Source organism: Buceros rhinoceros, unplaced genomic scaffold (genome assembly GCF_000710305.1).
Source record: "Buceros rhinoceros silvestris isolate BGI_N320 unplaced genomic scaffold, ASM71030v1 scaffold17561, whole genome shotgun sequence".
NCBI lineage: Eukaryota > Metazoa > Chordata > Aves > Bucerotiformes > Bucerotidae > Buceros > Buceros rhinoceros.
The window spans coordinates 35,516-44,577 of NW_010395013.1; positions in this window are offsets into that span (position 1 = coordinate 35,516).

Below are 9,062 nucleotides of genomic sequence, written 5' to 3' on the forward strand. Positions count from 1 at the left end.
CTGGCCCCGCTCCAACAGCTCCATGTCTCTGCTGGGCTGAGGAGCCCCGAGCTGGAGCCAGCCCTGCAGGGGGGTCTCCCCGGAGCAGAGCACAGCAGAGGGGCAGGATCCCCTCCCTGGACCTGCTGCCTACACTGCTGGGGATGAGCCCAGCACATGGGTGGCTTCTGGGCTGTGAGTGCACATTGCCGGCTCCTGTTCAGCTTTCCCCCCCTCCAGCACCCTCAAGTCCTTCTCCTCAGGGCTGATCTCCAGCCTCTCATCCCCAGCCTGTGCTTGGGATTGTCCCTACCCATGTCCAGGACTTCACACTTGGCCTTGTTGAACCTCCTCCTCAGTTGCTTCTTTCCCAGGCTGGATGTTTCTAGCCTAGGTAGTTGTTCTCTGTAAGATGCCACTCCCCACCCATCCCCTTTGCCTATCCTTTCCAGTCCTGTTCTATCTTTTATGGGATGGTGTGACCAGAAATCTTGAAAAACTAAAGCAAGGCCAGGGCGAAGGTCATAGATGTTGGTTTTAAGCAGCCCTGTGGTGCATGTGTGGGTACTCTCCTCCTCTCTCCTTGCTGAGCATGGGCCACACCAGCCCTTCAGAGGGTCTCAGGCCGTGGTTCCAGCAAGTTTGCACACACTGCTCAGCTCAGCATAGCCCCTTGCACTAAGCAAATAGCCAATACACCCTGGATCAGGCCAGGGAACCATCGAGATCCATCCAGCCCCCGCTGAACGAGAAGATCTTCATGACCAAGCCTCACACCTCCACACCAGCTCCCACCACCATGCTCAGTGCTGTCCATCCAACCCGAATCAGCCCAGCAACTGTGAGCTAAAGCCAGGCAAAGCCTCCCGGTGCTTTGTGCTGATGCTGAGTAAAGATGAGTAAAGGGAGAAGGTTGAACTGACACCTGGTCTCACCACTCTGGTATTTTTTCTCAGCTCTGCCTTGAGCTCAGGGCAGCAGGATGCTTCAAACGTGCAGGTGAAAAGGGAAGCACTTGTGAAACAAGCTCCAGAGGAGCTTGGCACATGTTACAAGCTTGCGCTTCATATATTTGGGGCAGAATTCATCCCGGTGCAGCATTCTTATTAATTTGTCTGAGCTGTGAGCAATCCCACGCCGTTCTCACCTGTGCTGCTGACAGTGGCTGCCGGGGGATCTGCCTGTACAAATACCAGAAGTATTTTCAGCGTTTTTCCTCTGTAGGTTTTTAAATGAATCTGTGCTGATGAATTACTCAGACATCCCAGGGAGGCTTTACAAGAGCGTTGGTGGCTTTGGGGCACTGCTTGCAGTTGGAGCAGGACCACAGCCATGGCTGAACGACACACAGATGTTGATCTCTGCCTCCTTTTCCGCATGGGAAGGAGGAATACTTAGCCAAAAACCTATCAGAAGGCAGGTAAAGGAAGAAATCAGGAAGAAAAGGAAGGAAACCCCTCCCTCAAGCAGTGGTTGCTGGCCCGGGGAGCTCCCAACCACAAGATACAGTTGATGCTCAGTGGGTACCTGGGTTCAAGGGGAAACTTGACAAGTTCATGGACCAGAAATCCATCACGAGCCAGTGCAAAATGCCCACAAGTCATATCTGGGAGTGTATTGAGGGAATATAAAGCAGGCTGTCAAACCAACCCTCTGCTATCTGTCCCTGACCGTTGTTCATATTGATTTTCTCTGCTGTTTGTCCTTAAAATACTGAGTGCTCCCACCATGTCCCAGGAAGGCAACAGGTTGGAGAACAACTGGGAAACCTCAAATGATCATAATCCAGAGGGTCTTATGTGCACGATATTAAAAAACCCCACAAAACACAATATTTTGCTAAGTTGAAATAAAGCAGGAAATGTTCTGAACTGAGGATGGCTTAGCTGCTGTGGAGTTAAATCGGCATCACTTGCCTGGCTCCATTTCTTACACACTGAAAATGCAGCATGAAGTTATCAATAGGACCATCCTGCTCACAGCCCCCCAAAACCACGTCAGACTGTTGGGGAAACCTTTGCTTTCCTGGTTCATCCCAGGTCAGCCAGGGCTGGGTATGAGCAGGACAAGGAGGAGGGGACGTAGCCCTGGAGAGGAGAGCTGCAGACGGGCAGACATCAGAGCAAGACAGGACAAGAAAATTGTCTCCAGCAGGAAGGTGGGATGGTGGGGAAGGGGAGGTGGTGGCTGACGTTTCGGGCATGCTGTGGGAAGGAAAAGTATCCCTGGGAAAAGGCAGTTTGGCCCCTGAGGAGATGCTAAGGGCCAGAATCTCCTGGTAAGGACAGTGTGGTGGATCACAGGCCACCTAAAATGTGGTTATCCTGGGACTTGAGCACAAGGAGTGGTTTGGCCCAGAGGCAACGCTGTCCCAGAGCCCACTTGGAAGCTGGACAACTCCTGCGATGCCACTCTGGCAGGTAGATGATCTGGAGGAGTCAGCAGGCTGTGTTGACTTCCAGAGAGGGGCTGCCAATAAATGCAGGACCTGGTGTCTCACCAGCACACCAGGCTGGGATTGACACCAGGCAGGGCAGCACAGGTACTCTGAGCTTTGGAGGAGGACACGGCAACATGAACACAGCTACACTATGCCGTGATGTCAAGTGGTCCTTAGTTCCAGGAAGAGTGAAAGCTCTGGAGAAGCTCTCCATGACTTGGTGAGGAGCTTTATAACTCTATATATGTGCATTTCTAGTAGGAGAATGACCCTGGTGCAGACAGACCTGCGAGCACTCGATAGGCAGAGCTTGGACGAAACATCTGTGCCTGGCTTCTTTCCTTGTCTCTGTGGCTTTTAAGAGCCTCTTCCTGGGTCACCTTGATCCTCCCTCCTTCACCTCCTCATCCTAGTAAGCCCCACCTTGTGAGGCTGGCACCTATTTGCCTTCGGAAGGGTCTTTCTTGCCTGCTTCTAGTCTGGCCCTGAAGAACCGTTATCTCTAACAACAGCGCTGCACTGCTGCTGCTGCTGAGCTAGTGCCTCTGACCTCACTCCTGGTCTGAGGTGGCTGCACCACAAATGAGGCACCACTGAGATGCCGGCCGTGGGAGGAGGGAGAGGGGTTAAACAGCCCCAGATGTCAGCAGTCTTAAAAATAGCCAGGCTTTTCCCGCTCACATTGACTCACCAGTCACAGACCACAAATTCCTGTGGGCTGTGGGGAAATCGCCTTTCTCCGCACTGCCCTGAATGGACGGTGTGTTTCTCTCCAGAGTGACCTGTGGTCATCCTCCAAGACACAGCCCCATCCTCACAGGCATGCAGGGGCGGTGGGGTGGGAGATGTGTCAGCATCCCAGCAGAGGCGGGCTTGAAAGGAAGGTGGGCTCATCAGCCTCACTCTCTTCTCCTTCTCTAGGGTTTCCTGGGGTCCCTTTTGGGCTTCAGCCCTACCAGTGAGGTTTTCTATACCTGCAGGTGCCCTCCTGCACTGCAGTAAGATGCTTGGCAGAAAGTAGGACCTTGAGTGTCCTCATTCCCACCAAGCTGGATTTCAGTCATCACTGGTTTGAAACTCACTCCCTTCTCCAGCTCACAGTCCTCCCTCTTCACTTCCCGAGCACAAGAGCTTTAACCCCACAGGGGAATGGCTCAAAGGTCCCTTCTCAAAAAGCTTCAGTGGTTCCACCTAAAGAGCAGAAATGCAGGAAAGACACAACCCCAGTTACTGTGGAGATGCGGAGTCCAGAGGTCCGTCTATCTGGCTCTGGTCATCCAGCTGGGAACACAGCCAGGGGCAATGTAGCCTCTGAAGTTTGCCAGGAGACCCCAGGATCCTACACAGCTGTGGGGTACTGTTGGCCAGAGAGGTGGTGACTATAGGAGGTGGGGTAGAGGAGGCGGTTCATGTTGTGTTTAATGGTATTTAAGCCAGATGTAAACAACTTGGTGAGCTTTGGTGCCAGCCAACCCTTCTCCCTGCAGGACCCCATCCTGTCCTGCTCAACCCTTCCCACCTAGGGATGTCCCCTCTCCAGCACCCACATCCTCATGGTCCCAACCCAACCTTCCCAGAACTCTGCGGTATGATCACTGGGCCCCTCTTCCACCAAGAGGAAGGTGCAGAAGTGTGTGCTCCCACCTCTTGCCCTCCTGCTCCCTCCCCCTGCTCCTCCCACCAGGTCCTGCTGGTGTAGAGACACCCAGCCCCCAGCTGCAGCTGAAGTTGAAGGAAGGGTTGTCATTGATATTTTCAGGAGCCACTTCCTTCCCCTCCCCTCCTCCAGAATAGCTTTTTGTCTTTGGGTTTATTTTCTTTCTTGCTTTAAAAAAGTCTGACCCTGACGTGTTTTGAATGGATTCTAAGGCGGCATTGAATACCTCTTGGGATGTGGCTTTTCTGAATAAGAGAGGGAGGAGGGAATTTTATTGTGTCCAACCTTGCAAACCTTTGAAGAGGAAAAGCATTGCCTTCTCTTAGGGCTGTTGTTCTCTGCCTGGGTCTCTTTCTCTCTGATGAGTCCCGTGTCCTCACTCAACTACTCCCTTAGATCAAACAAGCCATCCACCCCCATGCACGTCACTCATCCTTCTCAGAGCTGTTCAACAACAGCTCCACCAGCAGAACTCCTCCGCAGTGGTGAAAAAATTATGGTTAATGCAGATGGTTATCTACCTCCTGGCCAGCTCATACCTGGCTGGGTCTGACACAGTCTCTTTATGAGCTGCCAGGGGTCTTCACCCCTCTGCTGCAGCAAATACAAGTTATCACAAAGTCCCAGCATGCCCCTTGTGCTGCTGAGACCTCATGGATGTGTCCAGCTGCTTCTTGAGTCTTTGGAGACTCAACCATCAGGTAGATAGTGCAAACCCAAGTTCTCAGTATCTGCCATTGCTTGTTTCCTACCTCTGCCAAGTGCTCCAAATGCGTCAGAGATGGTTACTGAGGATAACGGGAGCCTCAGGTGATGCCAACCTGCCAAGCTGGCTGCAGAGATGGATTCCATCTGCTGTGACCATGACACTTGGCCCTGGGACTCCCTATGGGCCCTCTGTGTGATTTCAGAGGAGAAGTGACCCACACAGATGGCAAGGTGACAGCGTTCTGCAGCCAGGGTTGCTGGCAGTGACTGATGGTGTTCATATGGTTGAGACCTGTTTATGATGTTTATTCAGCCAGTGGATGCCCACCTAATAATTTCACCCCCTTAAAAAAAATAAAGAACAAAAGGTCTGGCTAAACAAGCTGGCCTTTTGGCAGCACTAGTAAAGGGTCAGAGGCTCTTGGAGACCCCAGTTACGTTTGGGCTGTCTTTTCTCCACTCAAAATACAGAAGAACCAACACTGGCTACCAGGACAAGAGCTTGTTGAGGTTCTGGCTCAAGAAAGTCACGGCATTTACTCTGCAATCCAGTTTGCAATGAGTGAATCCCCTTCCCAAGCACTGGCCATATCAGATCTGTCCTGGAAGTTCACCGACAACAGGGAGGAAACAACTTTTGATTTGATTTCGCAAACCAAAGAGCAGAAAAATAACTGAGCTGCAGCAGCACTCCCTGTCCCCAAGCGGGAGATCAGAAAATCGCTGATGACAACAGAGAAAAGGCAGGAACGCTCAATAATTTCTCATCTGGCTGTGGCAAAAGCAGCCTGATGTTCTCGTGTTGCACAGGGGCAGCAAAGTGCTTTCTAGTCCATTAGTAGCCTAGGAAAACACTAAATGGCATGGCCTGGGGATAAACATTTTTAAACAGCGGGCTCAGATTAATTTCCTCCCAAGAGTCATCTAGAAGCAGGGTGGGGAGTGGCGTGGCCTGCTGCTGTCCTCTCTAAGAAGTCCTGAGATTTGCCTCTGATCCCAGAAGACTGGGAAGACAATAACTGAAGGGTAATATTCAAGAAAAGGGGAAAGAAGAAGAGTTGGAGTGATGCAGCTGAGCCCGGCAGAAAGCAATGCAGGCCTGGAGGGATGGAGCGTGGGAAGCTGTCAATATAAATAGATGGCTCATGTAAAACAGGGCTTTGCAGATCCGTTCAACTTCTTTTGGGGCAGGTTGTATACATCACATAGGCAGCTTCACAGGTGGAAATATGCTCGTGTGACGGGCTTTGGTTTGGAGTGACACGGTTATTCTGGTTAAAAAATGAGTGGGCGTTGTCATTAAAGTGTATGATGGGGAGTGGTGAAGTGATGGATCGTGGATGCCAAGGGGCTAGGACAGGCTTGTTTCTAGCTGGGCTCCGTGGAGGTCCTCCCAGCCTCCCCCCTCCTTATGCAGCTGGTGCTTAGAGAAAAAAGGACAGGAAAGCGTAGAAACTCGCTGATCCTTCCCCATATCTGCCTCTGCTTTTCCCCTCAGGCCCAGCATTGCCTTGGACCCCCCAAATCCTTTGATGCCATCAGAGGGCACTCACTCCCCATGACACTGCCTGCTCCTCCTCACCCAACCTATTTGTGGTTTTTCCTCCCTGGCAGTGAATTTTGCAAGGGAATTATGCCCTCTGAGAAAAAACTGCCTCCTTTGGTGTGTCTTTAGCCCAGTACCTGAGTGACCTCCAGTTGCCTTTTGAGGAAGAGCAAAGAGTTGCATCCACTCAACACTTCATGCTGCAAACAGGCACTTTAATCCATTTTAGACTCTCTAGTAGCCAGTCTGAATATGCTCAAAGTGCTGGTGCTTCTGAGGCACTGTGGGAATTAAAAATCATGGTACCAGGTGATGGTTCCCCTCCTGTAACTCCTCTGCATCTCTACAGGTCACGGGGATATCTGTAAGAGGTGGCCCTGGAGCAGAAGCCATATCGCTGCTGTGATTCCCACCTCTAACACGGGACACACTGGCCACAGAATTCCCCAAGGTAATTGATGCCAATTACTGCAATCAGCTAATTAGCAAACAAAATCGATTCAAATGAAGTTACAGTGTCAACAGCTATTATGCAAGCACAAGCTGGTGGAGTAAAGCCATCCTGGGAGGGTCTGCAAGAGCTGTCCTGTCCTGAAAGCCCTGGAGGATAGAGAATGGGAAGAGTTAAAGAGGATGCTTTAGATAAGGGGGAAAAAACCACCATCACTGAGACAAAGAGGGAAGGTGCAGAGTGGAAAGTGCTCCAGGTTAATTGCTTGCGAACATGAAGGGGATTGCAGGGAGGAATGATGCCCACCAAGTAGCCAGGTGGGGATGAGAGGGAGAAGTCAGCTCTTCATCAGGCAAATACCTGGGCAACCCCAAAGCAGGGGAGCAGCTTTGGGGTCAAGCAGCCTGGCAAGGGCTCTCCAACCCAGGCCACAGGCCACAGAGGGCAGGAGGTAACACTCATTCACACCTTGACCCACACCAGAACCGGCTCTGCAGTTAAAACTGATTGCCACTTTTGGAAGTGAGTGGCCAGCTGGGCTTGCTGGGGGTGAGATGGTCTCCCGACTTGCTCCGTTTCTGCCTGCTAACACCTCCTTTGGGAAATGGATGGGGCTAGCAGGGCGCTCTGGGACCAGCTCCAACCTGGAGCCAGAGGCCGGCACAAAGCCTGCAGACGCATCAGCTAATCCTCCCCTAAGCCCTCTGTGATGGATTTAAAGGGTGTTTGTGTCGCTCGCCCCCAGGATCAAGATCCTTAGAGGATAAGTGTCCAAAGGAAATGAAGGGATTCTCCATCCCGCAGTGGGGCATGAAACAGAGACTCAGCCCCCAGGGGGATGTGCTGGAGGGGGGGGGCTGGCGTTATCTCCCCCGTGCTCTCCCTTGGAGGAAGGGGATGCCTGCTGTCATCTTGCGCTGGACTTTCGAGTGGGGAGTTTTGCTGGAGCTGGCAGGTGCCCTGGTTTTATCAGTGAAACATTGTCCAGCAGCCCAAACCTCTAAAGCCCTGGAGGAGTGAAAAATTGCCTTCCACCCTCATACCAATATGGAGAACTGAAGTAAAAGGGTTTTACGCAGTTCCTGTCCTGTCGAAAGCTGGGGTTGGGGCTGTGACCACCACTGTCCTACCAGACCTTGACTTCTTTATGAAGGAGGAGGAGAAAAAGCATCAGCAGATTGATGGGAAAGCTCATTAAAGAAGAAACAATTACGTTTTCCATTTCAAGGCATAACCTCTGGGTGGTGGGTGCACCCTCACAGCCCAATGCCGAGAGAGCTGGGCAGGCCACGGGGGCACTCGTGGCATGGCTAGGCTGCTCGGGGATAGCTCGGGTGACTTGTAGGACTTGTTTTTAAAACAGACATATCCCTTTTACCACCTGAAATGCCGCACCCCCAGCAGGAGGAAATGTATTTAACCAAGAAACGCCAGCATTAATCACCTCTGGAGCTTGCAGCTTTGCTCACGGGACCTCGTTCTCAAAGCCACATACCCACCTCCCACGATGCTGGGCACAACCCAGCCCTGCTCGGCGCCCAGCTGGCACTACTCACATTGCAGCCAGAGAGAAATAATCCCTCCTTTCTTTTCCAGCTATCAGGAATGCACCACACCTGGGGCCCCTCCAGGAGTGTTTGCCGTCCCGGCGGGCGCCAGGGCTGGATTGTTTGCCCAGGGATTTTTTTTTGTACATGTATATTATTTATTATTAAAAGCTGATTTGGGCCCCTGAGAGCGTGGAGGGGAAGACAAAGCCCTTGGCTGGCACTGAGGAATGTCAACTGGCCGTGGGTTGGTGTGGCCGGTTCCAGCCTTCCTGAGCCGCAGATCACTGGTGAGAGGAGTTTGTGCGGGTTCTGCTGGAAAACAGGCTGGGCATTGCCCGCAGGGGATTACCAGCCCTGAATGCGAAGGTCGCACATTCACCACTTTAGCCACAAGGCTGGGTTTTAAAATACCTCATCACAGTCCCCAGTTCAGTTCCCACTCAGAACAATCCCTTACCACGGCTACCCTGGGCTTAGGGAGCCGCAGTACAGCCTAGCAGAGGGAAACTGAGGTCTGTCGGGGTAAGGAACACGCTAAGAACAACACAAGATGCCAGCAGCGGAGCATGAAACAGAGAACAAACTTTCCACTCAGGACCTGACACTGCTAAGTCCACTCCTGGCTGTTGGGGACCTCTCGATCCCCAAAGAGATCAACCCCTGGGGGGCTGCAAATGCGATGGCGGCTGCATCCTGGCTTGGAAAACCAGCGGGAGGGAGGAAGAGTGCAG